Genomic DNA, 14,730 nt, shown 5'->3' with positions numbered 1-14,730 from the left:
CCCATGCAGGAAATGAGGGTGCAAAACAATAGGGGAGCACAACCAGTGCCCCTCCTGCATGCATTGCCCATGTACAGAGTCTCCAGAGGGCCCTGTAGGGCCCCCTTTTTGCCTCACCACCACCATTTTCACCACCATGCGACCGCCAAGAAAAGGGTAGTGGAGAGGCAACTCAAAATATACCCGGCTGTGCCGCTGCCGCACAGCCAACATCTTTGGGCCTCAAACTACTGCCAGACCGCCTCAGGATCCTTGATCTGTGGATGTAGCAGCAGTTTCAGTGTCAGTCCGACTGCCACAGTTATAATACTGCAGGTTGTCCTGCAGTGTGGCAGTGGTCGGACCGCCACCACAACTACAGCAGTCCCATGGACAATTGTAGTCGTAAGAAGGCCCTAAGATAGTAGCGTGGAGAGCTTCAAAGTGCACTAGTTATTTTGGCCGGCGCAAGTCTTGTGCCGGCCAAAGTGACATGCACACTTTGTGTGTGGCCTCGACTACTCCAGTCTTCCTGCTGCCAATTGGCAGCAGAGGACATGCCCTCCTGGCTCGGGGGTAGGCTGGCGAGATGCCTTGGTAAAAAATAAAATGGCAACAAAATCATTTCATTGCCATTTTATTTTAAACACTTCGCACGGTTCGCAGAGGGCGGGCAGGTGGCACTCCCAGACCTCATAAAAAAACTGCCACTGGTGACATGGCTGGAAGTGGGGATGGAGTGACCCCTCAAGACCAGTAGTGTTCTCATTAGAAGAACCTCCACTAACTTCTACTCCCCTTTACATTAGATAGTTGATCACTGAGGCAGGAAGATTAAGGGGTTTATTTCGATGTCGGGCGGATCGTCATGGAAACGGGACCGACCAAGCTCCAGTCGGCGGTCTCGACTACCTAATCCCATCACGTTGCAGGGATCAACAGGCCACAAACCAGAGGCAGCAAAGAGAAGGGGACCCTGCTAGGAGCCCACAAACATGCTTTCCAACATGGTTTCCATGTTGGAAATGCCACCATGGACACCCTGCGGGTAACCTTGTATCATATTCCAGAAGACGGAAACGCCTTCCTTCTGGATTACAGGCCAGTCTCCGACTGGCTCATGTAGCCCATCGGAACCTCCCGGAATGACCAGCCAGTTTCAATACTGACCGGCTGTGACATAATCAGCCTGTCGGATTGAAACCGACGAAGAGTGTCGGAAAGACCTCGACATGAAGTCGGAGGCTTTCTGACACTCATCGTAATCGGCCCCTCAGTATCCTTTTACGAACCAAATCAATATCAGGCCCTTTAAGCTGGGTTGTAATTGAAAAATTCTCCGATATTTGCAATATAAGCTAAGTCTGGAGGATAATCTACTAATGCGATTTGCTCCTTCAGTCTGTTGAAGGCACTGGCAGTAATACACCTTATTTCTTGAACAAAATAGAAGAAAAAGGTATTGAAATATCTGTCAAATGCACACAAAAGCTTTCTCTAGGTAAAGGGGCTGGTTTTCTCTAAACTTAACACACGACCAGCCTTATTTACCATTGGGTGATAGTGTAAAATGCATTCATTTCTAAAGGAACTGCTATATTCCAAGAAAGAGCAGCATGTGGTATTTCCTCAATCATAGTGATAGCAGGATGGAGAAATACCACCTGTTAATCATCCTTTGGCATGACCACTTCCTATAAAAATTAGAGAATGTTCCATAGACACCTAATTCTAAATAAGGAAGTTAGTGTTTGGTCAGTCAGCTGCAGCTGGCCCACAATATTTTAGGATTCCACCTTGTAATGAAGGTTTTTTGTTGGTGAATAAGGTTTCTTCCTCCATGGGGAGAGTCACTTTATCAAAATGAAGGTGCGATGGCTAGAAAACCATACAATGGCGGCGTCTGACCTGCTAGTATTTTTTTATTTTCCAAAGCCAAATGTAACCAAAGATAAGCGGGGATCTTCAGAAAATTGTAAGAAAACAATGCCGCCTAATGTAATGTGAGTTTCCCTGTCCTGAGTTTAACGTAGACAGCAGGGGAGACAAACAACTTAAATTGCAAAGGGTCACCACTAATATTTGTAGACAAGGCAGGTTAGTGTGCTAGGAGTTCAAAAGAATATATGGTTGCCACAGAAATGTATGCCAACTACAACTGAATGTGCCAATGGTCTTTTTGGACAGTGTATTTTGGCTGTTGGGTGTGGCCAATGACTGAAGAAATGTTCCCAACTTGTACAATAATTTGTGGTATGTTACAAGATGTGTTTTCATGTGCTTCTGATGTCTTTTGTTGTCACTATTACTATACGAGTCATGCCTAGAATAGTAGAAGGCATGTATATAATGGATAAATTACATGGTATGAATGTTTGCTCATTTCTTGTTGACCCTATATATGACTTGTGTGTACATGATATTGTTTGATTGGATGGAGTTATGCATAGAAGTGGTTCTAGGGTCTGTCATAGTGTGCTATAGTGTTGGACTGCAGGTATGGTATTCTGGTGTAATCTGACGCTGTGTTGTATGATGTCATCTTTGAGGAGAAGCCTAGTCATTGTTATATGAAGTGGGGCAAATGTTGTGTGGCAGGGCCGTGGTAATGTGATGTGTGAGGCAGTGTAAGATTGTAATCTCTTGGTTGTGAGGCTGTGAAATGTAACTGATGGGATAGTTGTAGTGTGTGCCGTATGTTGTTGTGCATTGAGAATTGCTTTGGCATTGTATTAGATAGAGTGATGGTGAAGAAGTACAGATTTATGAGCAGGCTATGGATCAGATCTAGGGGGTGTCTGATTGTGGTATGTATGTCTGTATGTATGTGTTTGTGTGTAAGTAAGCCTTAAAATTATAAAGTGTGAAGCTGTCCACAGGGTAAATGAGTGTTGTTCACAAGAGTGATTTACAGTAATGTATTTATAACTAGCTTACCCGTGGCGCGTTGCTGCGATCTCCGAAGAAAGGAAATTCAAGGAAACTCGTTATGATAACATTTAATTTACATTGTGTCATTTTTATTGAAACTTATTCATTTTAATATGGAAAACATTTCAAAGTGTTGTTTTAATTCTATTTATTTATTTGAGTACTTGTGGATACACGATTTTTTGTTTTTCCGTCTGGTGCGTACATCAGTATTCAAAAGATTATGAGGGCCCTGGGGGGCCGATATTTAAAAAAGATTTATGCCAGAAACCTTCGCGGGAGTGTACTCAACAACTTCCCAAAGTTTTGTGGCGATCAGATGAATGGTGTTTTAATTCTATTTATTTATTCGAGTGCATGTGGATACACGATTTTTTGTTTTTCCGTCTTGTGCGTACATCAGTATTCAAAAGATTATGAGGGCCCTGGGGGGCAGATATTTAAAAAAGATTTATGCCAGAAACCTTCGCGGGAGTGTACTCAACAACTTCCCAAAGTTTCATGGCGATCGGATGAATGGTGAAGTAATGCATAAAGGACAAACAGACAGACAGACATACATTCGTTTTTATATATATATATATATGAGATTATAGGTTGAGTGAGGGTGCATGCAGTGCACAATGCAGAAGGTGAAGAGAGTTATGAGGGGAAATTAATTCTAACAGTGTTTTGGATGTTGAGTGTTGTGGTGGGGTGTGAAGCATGTTGGTATGGGAGAGGTGTGAATGTTTACTGCTGATTGTGACCCACTGAGTATGTTATATCATATGTATCATAACATACTCATGGCCTGGTGCATTGTGGTAGAGTCTACTGCACAATGAAAGTGGCAAGGTGTTCTGGGAGAGAGGAGATATGAAATAACGGTGAACTTTAAGATGTTCTGTCTTGTAGTGCACTTGTGCGTGTTTTGTTGTAGATGTGTCTTGCGTGGTTAATGGTGGGGTGGAATTACTGACTGAATTTGTTTTGTTAATTTTGGGATTATGATTTATGTATATTTGATGTTGCTTGCGTGTGGTTTTATGGGAGTGTGGTATGATTGAGGTGTTGTTTAGTGTGATACGCTATAGGGTTAGTTTGATGTGGTGTGACACTTTGTGCAAAGTGGCTTTTGTCAGCAATATGAATAGTATTTAGGGTTCATGTGGTATAGTTGTAAGATGTCAGCCCAGATTTGCAGCATGTCCTTTGCCCTTGCTGCTCTCTTGACCCCATAACTCCAGGCATGCCACAAAACCAGGATACTGCAATCCTATTGACCCTGATGTCAAAGAAACACCTTCGCCTTTCCTCGCTTTTAGCTCATCTGTGGCAGGTTCTGGGAAGCAGAGCCCTTGTGGTGAGCTCTCTGTGCCAAAATCTGTGAGTCCAATCCCATCTTGGAGATTGAGGGCTCTATCCCCCCAGTTGACAGCTAACCATACCATGTAATAAGGCCATCTCCCTGCACACTGAGATGAAACATTCCTAGGTCCAAGATAGCCAATGATCACATGACAGACAACCACACCATAATGGACCTCCTATGAAAAAGTATAGGACAGTCCCATTCCAAAATGAAAAATCTCATGTGTTGATGCAGATATGTGACAACATTCTCTAAGTGTTAGCAACAGTTTATCTTTTTTCCCCATTGACTAGAGATCATACAAACAACTAATCTGGAGTTCTGTGGGCTTAACCTTTGTGAATTGTTCAGGGCTTTGCCAATGGCTCTTGCTGGAGACAATCTTTGGTCTTCAAGGAGTTGTGGATATATCCTAGAGGTCCCTGAAATCCCTTATCTCACCATTTAACTATTGGACTATTTGCATGCCCTGGCATCCTCGAGTCTATATATATATTGTATGCCCACTATGTAGTTGAGGTCCATAGTAAAGGTTATTGGAGGTAGGTGTTGTATTAAAATGATTTCACTATCTTCCCCTACAGCTTGTGGCAACCCGCCCTACCTGGCTTCTCAGTTCCTCATTATTCTATTAACATAGATAAGCTTACATCAGCCACTATCACTTTTCAGCCCTCCTGTTCAACCCTCTGATCAAGGGGTGTTTTTATTTTCAATGATTGGCTATGTACTTTTATAGCATCTTTATGCCCACAGCCAGACTAGCATTTCATGATATATAGGTCCTAGCTCCTATAGACTTTGTTTGTACAACTGTTTTAGGGATGATAATTAATAGGCATGTTTTAGACGCTTTCTGGATGCCATTTAACCTGTGTTGAGCATAAGCAGAGGGACTAAGATTTACACAAATCTGCTGCTAAGAGTGGGAGCTGTGCCACACGCTGTTTTTTTTCTTCATGGGTACTTTTGTGATTAGAAGGGCATGGCAGCTGTCAGGCTTCTTTGACATTCATTAAACCTTAACACAGGTTGTGGTAGCACTCTGTCAAAGTAGCACAGATGTTCTTTCAGTATGACCCCAGAGCACTGAGGTAGATGCCGTCCTTAAATTTTTTGTTTACTTTCTCAAACAATTCTAGCAGTAAAATACGTAAGTTTTCAATGTGATAATCTTCTTTCATTTAAACAGTTAGAACAGAAGTACAGTTCCATTTCAATGTGGTAATCTCCTGATACCATGGAATTTCACTTTCACTAAAGCTGTTTAGGGGAGCTTAATCTTCTTAGGCTCTATTTAAAGTCGGGTGGATCATCATTTTTCTGACTTCAGTGCTGTAGCTGGTTTTGCAGTAGGAAAGCTTACTTTGATGAGCCAATGAACTATGTGGCCTGTATGAGTAAAAACATTAGACCATTCACAAAAGCAAACTCCCACTTTGGGACTTTGTTTTTGAAAAACAAAAATGTTTGTGCATGGCTACCAAAGTTGCAGTGCCTTCAGAAGATCCGCTGTGCCAGCAGTTCCTCTGAAGGTACTGAGATCACAGATGGGCCGGCAGTGATGTCTAAATATGTGGGCACTTTGTCATTTAACTTTGAGCTTGTTGTTCCATTGGATACACAGCTTGTGATTGCCTACATAAGCTTGGTAAATTCTCCCTCTTGAGGCCAGTACCTGCATATGTCTATTTTCAATAGGCATACATGTTAAGAAGAAACTGTTTTTCAAAAGTGTTAGGGATGTTCAGGGTGGATCATAGTCATTTTCATAATTTTTTAGACCTTGTATACACGTGACAAGAGAACCCCCAGAAATATTGGATTTTTTGTCATGAGCTGAACACTCTTTAGGCAATGGTTTGAAGTCAATTGTCATGATCCGTTGATTGTACAATATTGTTGAGAATAAGGAAGACAATCAATAAATCAATAAAAAAATTAATTACAGCTAGAGCTGTTATAAAATGTAGCCAATTTTATGTCCCATAAAACAGAAATCTCCAAGATATGTTACATGGGAGATGCGGAGTACTGCCAGAAGGAACTGTAACCAGTAATGTAAGTGATATAATATCTAACCCCCAAAAAATAAACACTGGGAACTATGGGTTACTAGATCTTTACTGTATATAACCGCAAATTATCTTTGCTCTGTACTTGTTATGTGTAAGAAGCTGGCTCTCTATACAGTGTACTAAAAAGAAGTTAGGGCCAGATGTAGGTAGCCCAATACCAGTCGGTAACGGCCGAAAATACCGAATTTCGGCAGTTACCGGCCGGCATTGGGCAATTGAATGTAGGACACCAAAAAAGACCGAATCAGTAAATACGATCGGTAATTTACCGATTCGGAATTTACCAAATCGGTAAATAAGAAATGGCAAAAAATTACAATCGAGATGTAGGTAACTTCTAAAATACCGAATTTCATGAAATTCGGTATTTAAGAGTCGGTATTTACCATGGATTGAAAGCAGGTGGTAACCAGGTGCAGGCTATAAAAAAGGCCCCAAAATGCAACAGTGTGACCAGAATGGGGGCATTCTACATGATAGCAAGGCGGCTATGGCTACAGGCAGCAGGAGAGAGGGTCTAGAGACGGGAGGAGCAAGTCTACAGACAGCAGATAACCCTCTTCCAACTCACTGAGGCAGAGATCTTGCAAAGGTACAGGCTACACCCCCAAACCATCCTGGACTTGATTAGGGACCTGCACCCACTCCTGGAGCACCCAACACCAAGGGCGCACGCCATACCACCCCATGTGCAGGTGCTCTGTAGCCTACACCTGCTTGCATCTGGGAGTTACCAGGGGGTGATTGCTGCGGTAGGTCCGGTGTCCCAGAGCTGCCTATCCCGTTTCTTCCGGAAGTTCCTACAGGCCATGATGCAGAAAATGCATCATTACATCAGCTTCCCTGACACACATGCAGAACTGCTAATGACCAAGCCTTACTTCTATCAACTGGCACAGTTCCCACACGTCATCGGCTGTATTGATGGCACCCACATCCCAATCTGCCCACCTGCTGCCACAGAGTAAATTTACAGAAACAGGAAGTCAACCCACTCTATCGATGTGCAGGTAATCTGTGATGCCAACAACATCATCACAGACATTGTGGCCAAATTCCCGGGAAGCACCCACGACTCCTACATCTTTCAGAACAGTGGGATCTACACACGCCTGACAGCGGGGGAATTCGGAGAAGGATACCTGCTAGGTAAAACACTGTGACACACCCTGATAGATATTGCAGATGCATGTGTTGTTGCGCATGTGATCAATGGCTCTATCATTTTCAAACAGGTGACAGCACATATGCCGTCCGTTCGTTCATCTTGACACCCTAACTGAACCCATAAATGCCAAGCCAGAGACGATACAACTTGGCACACAAATCCACTAGGAACGTTGTGGAGTGCACCTTTGGGCTGTTAAAAAGCAGGTCCCGCTGCCTCCACAAAAGCGGAGGCGCACGGCAGTACTCACCACTCATCTGCTGTAAGATCATTATAACATGCGCAATGTTGCACAACCTTGCTACAAAGAAGGGCACAGAAGTGGAATTGTGCGATTATCAGGACCATGATGATGAACATGCACTGCCTGACCCCAACACAGCAGGAGTAGCGCCAGCAACAGATGGCAGACAGAGACGGGCAGAGATCACGTACAACTTATTTTTAGTAAGTAAAGAGACACAGACAGGTGGAGTATGTACCCAACGTAGTTTAATTATTGGCACTAAGCAGGTACTCAAAGGCACAAATGTGCAACACAAATTGTATCCATTAATAATGGGAGTCCTGGCTCACTTCCCCATAAAAGGTCATGGACTGTGGGCAGCATTAGTCATTTTCGGCCACGCTTACCAGTGCCAGATGAAATTGGCTGGCTGTCCTCACTAGGTGTCTGGGCAGATGTAGCACCATGGAGCCTGCTGCTCCTCCGTGTCTCAGCAACAGGGGGGCTTGTCATGCTGCTCCTACTGGTGCTTTCCTCACTCTCAGGTACATCCAGAGCAGCCGAATGTGTTTACTGAGCATTAAGCAGCACCTCTACAGCACTCGTCACCCTCTGCAAGGCCCCTGGACACCTCATTGCTGCTGTGTGCTAGTCCTTCTTGCATGTTGACGCATCACTTGCAAAGAAGGGAAGTTGCTGTGGCCAGGCGGTTGACAGACTTAGTGTGTCGCTGTGCTTCCTGCCTGTCCTTCCTCCTTGTTGTTCTGTCCTGATCCAGTTTTATGCACAAGAGAAGCACAGATTGAGACATGTCCCGCATCCCTGCAGCCATCTCCCTCATATCTGACGCCATCTATTTGTTCTCATCCACCAATGCACTGATGCCCTTCCCTATGTTTTCCACGTTTGCATTCAGGTGCCTCGTCTGGCATTGCACAGACTGGATGGCCTTCCCTTGCATACTTTGTATCTTCACCATGCTACCCTCCAACCCACGAAAGACACTGGGACCCTCCACATGTTGTGCAGCACTGCTGTCTCGGGCCTGCAGCATCTGGTACCTGCCAGGCACCCTCTGCGGTGGACTGCTTCCTTCCCCAGCCAAGGTTGGTGTCTCATCCCCCTCCATGTCACCTGCTGATGTCTCCATTTGGACTAGTGGGGCAACTACATGCCTCTTGCTCTTTTCAGCTGTAGGTGTTGTTTCAGGCAGTGACGCAGGCAGTTCAAGTGAGGATAGTAGCAGAAGGGATCCAGAACGCTCTGGGGAGGCCTGCAGCTGTGGAGACATTTCAAGGTCTTGGGAGGCTGGCTGTGTTGGTGCACCAGTGTCCTCTGTGTCATTCCCTGCACTTGTGCCTGCCTCCTGGGTGTCGTCCCTCTGTGGTGCACTGCCTTCCTTCTCCCTTGTACGCCTGCGAGATGTCTCGCCTGTGGATATAAAAGCGTACATTAGCTCTGTGCTCCTGCAGCACTGCTTATACAATAAAATTCTTATCACTAAAACACTGTAGCTATTGCCTCAGCTTGCTTATCACTGATGTGTGTTGCATAACTTGTTGCTTGGTGTGCTGTATGACATAGTAGGTGTTTCAATGACTACATCTCCCATACTGCATTGCTGGTGTATGTTGCTACCTCTACTGGAGAGGGGTTAACACTGCCACATAGGGGAAAGGGAAGGTGATGGGGTGGGGGTGATTGCTGTGCATGCTTCTTACCTTTTCTGGTGGCAGCTCTGGCTGAGCTGTCTGCATCTTCCAGTCCACAGATGCTCTCTGGTTCTATGGTGGACTCCACCAGCTCCTCCAGCTCAGTCAGGGCAGGTGCACGGTTCCTCCCTCCTCCAGTACGGTTTGCCTCTTTGTGGAGCTGTGCAATTTTTTTCTTAGTGAAGCTCCTGAGGTCGCACCAACTCTTTTTCAGGTCATCTATCTCCTGTGGAGTCACTCCTACAGCATTCACCTTAGACTGTATTTCCAGCCAAATCTTTCTTTTGGCAGATTCTGCCACCATCAGGGACTGTTTCCCAAACAATTTTTGGTGTTCTTTCACCACCTCCTCCACGAGGACCTGCAGCTCCATGGTGCTGAATTTTATTTTTCTCTTCCTCTCTGGAACTTCCTTTTCACTGGTGTTTGCCATTTTTCTCTTTCAAATGCAAAAACGTTTTCCTGTGGATCAGGGACTCAGCTCTGCTCTCACAGCCTCTCCAGAAGCTTCTAATTGCTTCCACCTGCCTGGGTGTAGCCACTTCCTGGTTGGGAGGGGGGGTGGTTGCACCTGATTGGCTGACTCCTCAGTTTTTATTTTTTTTCAATAGCCGATTCGGTATTTACCGTATTTACCGAATCGGTAATTCCCGTTCATTCCTATGGGCCTGGAGGCCCATAGGAATGAATGGGAATTACCGATTCGGTAAATACCGATTCGGTAAATACCGAATGACTGACACGGAATTTTAACGATTCGCTAAAAATTAACTAATTTTTACCTACATCCCATTTTCCGATTCTAAAATACCGAACCGGTAAAATTCTGTATTTTAGAATCGGTAAATCTGGATTACCTATATCTGGCCCTTAGTCCCCAATTGGTTTACAGAGGCTAAAGTAGATAATACTAATGCTCTCTTATGTGCAGTGTGGGTGGCCTGTTAGGCTTATCAGAGGGTAGTGCTAAGCATTTGTTGTACTCACAGAGGCAATAAATGACACACAACCTCAAAGAATAAATCTTTTTATATATGTATTTTAAACTCAAGAACTTACCAAGTACAGTTTTCGATAAACATATGCACCGGGAAGTGAATGTTCAAACCTGTGAGCTTTTAGGCACAATGCATTCCTGAGTAACGAAAAAATGAAAGATGCATAAAGGTAGGTACAGTCGATTTTAGGGGTTCACCCTCTGGGATTGGAGTAATAGTGGGCCAAGGTTCAAAATACTACCAGCACTTTTTCGGAAACCGCCTGGGTTCTACCAGGAGCAGTGTGCTGGTGAAGTTGGTAGCTCCTGCTAGAGGGCAGAGGGGCCACCTGAAAGAAGTCTGCACAGGGGGACTTGCGTGCAAGTCTGAGGGCTCCCAAATGGTGGCAGCGCTAGCAATGTGGCTTGGAGCACGGCGGCACAGGCGGTTCCTGGGAACCGGGCCGGGTGGCTGGGGTGCAGAGTGGTTAGGTCGGCTGGGCTGGGTGCGTAAAGATGCACCTCGCGATCAGTGACAAACAGCTGGCAGTGGCAAAATCAAAGCAGTTGGGCCACTCCTACAGTGAGTCTCAGTGATACTGACGTCCCTCGATGGCTGCTTGGTCTAGTGAGAATCTGGGCTGGACTCTCGCTGTTGGTGTTTAGTGCAGGGCATCCAGTACCCCGAGGGTTGATGTAAACATTATCACAACTCTATTACAAAGGAAGTAAAGCAACTACTAATGAGAAGGAAACTTCAACACTACTGAATGAGGAGGGCTTTTGCCTTTGCGATTATACTCCTGTGCATCTTTTGAATATTTGGGCTCGTCTAGGAACAATTGCAACAATGCCTAATTTAATGTTTCCTAAAGATTTGTTGTTGTATTAGAGAATAAGAGAAATTGAATTTACTGATGAGGCTTTTCTGCTGACCCCAAAACTTTGCACATTTGGTGCTTACTGTAGAACCTCAGTGGAGGTACAGAGATAGCAGACAGAAAGGAACTAGGAGATGAATAGTCAGATAATATGGAGAATCAACTTGCACAACTTTCCAGGCATACTATTGGGCTGTTTTGAGATACGCAAAAATGGTAAAAGAATATTCAAGCAGAGGTGTAAATCTCCTTATAAACTTTTATATATTTTTCTACTTTTTTGTGAATCTGGGCTTATGCTGTAAGCTGTCCATCTCTGAATGCACAAAGAAAAGACAGACATGGCCGGAATGCTGAACAAATCAAACATTCACCCCAGTCACAGATCTAAGTTTATTCCATCATTTGTTTGATCAGCACGCCACCCCAGTTTGGACCCAGCCATATGCAAATCAGTCTTGACTCTGCTACCCATGGGAACAGTCCAGTCCGAACTGCCAGGCCAGGTCCGCCCAGACCAAAAACAAGCATCCTGGGACTGGTTACGGGGTATCATCCCTCATCAGCCAGACTAACTTGAATCCAGTGGCACAGTGAGAATGGCACCCACGCCGCAGCACACCCTTTCAACTTAGGGTGACAAATCAAAAAAGAACAGATGATGGATAGAATGCTGCACACTTCAAACATTCACCCCCAGTCACAGATCTGGGTATAATCCATTGTTTTTTTTTGCTCACCACACCACCCCAGTTTGGACCAAGCCATATGCAAATCAGTTACCTCAAAGTAGAGAGCAAGAAAGCGTCATATGTACTAACATATGGGGCATTCCTTTTCTCTCTCTGCCCTGGCACACTCGGTGCAGCCTTGCGCCAATGCAGGCACCTTTGCGTCATCGTGCAGCGTACTTGCATTGCAGGCAGGATTGTTTTTGTGCAAGAATGGACACCTTGCTGCGCAAAAAGCATCCTTAAGGGCATATTCCTCTTTCTAGGTATGCTGCAAAATGCAGCACACATTGAAAGAGAAAAAAACAGAGAAATAAAGATATTTCTCCTCTTTGCGCCTTTATCTAAAAGGTGTAGCATTGTGACGCATTCCCAGGTTTACCTGTCTTGGAAAAGCTGGGAATGCACCAAAATAGATGGGTGGATGCATGGGAACTCCCACTTTCGACCCATGTAACCCCTCCCTGGGGCAGAGTAACGTACGGCAGAGTTTTGCGCTGCCTTGTGTTACTCCAGATTTTGCAAGCAATGCAGGGCCACATAAGGTGGCCCTGCTTGGCTTGGTATCTCTGACTTAAGGCTTGAGTTGCCCTAGTATCTCCCTACGTGATGCAAGGGCAATGCAATCCTATGAAACAAAGCCTCATTAACATGCACATGGTCTTTTAAAGATCTGTAAAGTGCTTGGGTGCGGCTGTGAGCGGGCCCGGGAGCTGTCTGAGCCCGGGCTGCCACTCACGATGGGGGGGCTGAAGCCCTTTGATTCCAATGGGTGTTGCGCGCCTGGTGGCGACGTATGAGCTGCAACACAGCGTCAGGCAGTTTTCACACATCTCACACGATACTTACAAAGATATGAGGGACCCCATTAAAATAATTCCACTGCAGACCTTAGCTGACAATACCCACTGCACCGTCTCCAGCTGTCAGACTCACAGAAAACATTTATGTGGCCTTCACCGCCCTTTTTTCCCCTCTGCTCCTCATACTCCTACTTAAAATGATTCAGCGCTAGGCTCCCTTTCCCTTCTTTTCCATTTTGGCATGTATCTCACCCACTACACCCCCCATAAGCGAGCTCGCATGCTAACTGGCCGAGCCTCTTTTTCCCATAAAAAGAATTATCAGTGCTGCACTGCTGCCATCACAACATCTAATGCTATGGGCAGAAATAAGTCACTGTGCGGTTTACACCCGAGATGGAACTCAGATAGCCAGGCAATTACCCGTCGACCACAATACCAGGGGGAGACACGACTGTTCAGTTGAGAAAAATGGCGTACAGGTTCGGACTTTCCTGTACTGTAATGGCGCCCACGTAGACGAGGACGTCCTACGCAGTAAATCATCTGCGTGCCTCCGCTCCTTCTACGTCTAAATTACAGACGGGGGGAAGGACGCGTCTCGGCTCCTAATCCCATGATTTGTTGAAAGGCATACAGATTTTTGCTCTGATGCTGTCCTCAGCAGAGTCACAGTGACCATCGCTTTGATCCTAACTCTCTCACAAATACTTGAAAAGAAGTTTAACTAAATAATGTGACTGTGGTAAATGTATCTTTTCTTGAGCTGTTCAGGCATCTAATGTTTTATGCATTCTTTCTAGTCTGTTTTATACACTGTGCAAAAGCGTTTCTGGGAAATGTTAACTCTTTGCTGTACCCTTTACTATTTTATAGGTGAGGGTCCAGGCCTTGTCTCACGCTTTAGGTCGTGTGTGTGACAGGCCTGTGCAATTGAAAATATTTACCTTCACACAAGTCTCATTTGCATGTATAGATAAATTAGGCAACATTCACAAATTCTGTTGTGGAAATATGCTTTTCTGTCAAGGCATACATGTTGACAATAGTTAAGAAAACCGTACATGACCCTCCTGGCTAACACTAATGGTAATTCAATAGCACTCCTGCAGCTGATTGTAGTTTAAACAAGCTGCATCATAATTTCATTTTATTGCTTGGACATCTTACACTCAAATAGGACAGAACCACTACAGGTCATGTCTATCACCCACTACTTTCCCCAGCAACAGACCACCTTTCATCATCTGAACAGGAATAGAATAACTGAAGAGGTCTGCCACATACAGTTGACCACAGGAGACTCTATATTTAGTCAGTGCTTAATTTGAGCCAGTGGTTTCCAGTGCTCAGCACAAGCACTTAATTGCCAACACCAGTGCTTGTGACAGTCTGCCACCAGGTGGCGCTATCTGGCTAATTTCGAGATGACCACAACAGCAGTTAATTATTCGTTCAATATACATTAGAAATTACTATTACCTGCCACCCAAGCCATTCTTATAGCTTTGGAGGCAAGAAATAGTCTGAATTGTCACACTTGAAGGAGTGTGATGGTTGGTAGTTGTGTTGTTACTATCATTGGCAGCATAGCAGGGGCAATGTCTGTTGTGGGAGAGGTGTGGCGCTGCGGCCAGGGCGACTGATGCTGGAATCTGGGGATCAGGGTTCGATCCCCGGCTCCGGCGGCATGTTAGCCCAGCACCATGCGACTCTGGGCAATGGCTTGCTTAATCTTCCCGACGGCCCCCAGCGCCTAGAGACCCTAACGGGTGATTGTGCGCTATACAAAAAATGTGGATTATTATTATTATAATGTCTGGTGCAAGCTGCAGTGACCTCCTGATGGCACTTATCTTTTTTTTAAAACAAATTAAGCACTGTATTTAGT

The sequence above is a fragment of the Lissotriton helveticus genome, chromosome 4_1 (genome assembly GCF_964261635.1).
Source record: "Lissotriton helveticus chromosome 4_1, aLisHel1.1, whole genome shotgun sequence".
Taxonomy (NCBI): Eukaryota; Metazoa; Chordata; class Amphibia; order Caudata; family Salamandridae; genus Lissotriton; species Lissotriton helveticus.
The sequence above is the reverse complement of the archived record's forward strand: the minus strand, read 5'-3'. Positions refer to the sequence as shown.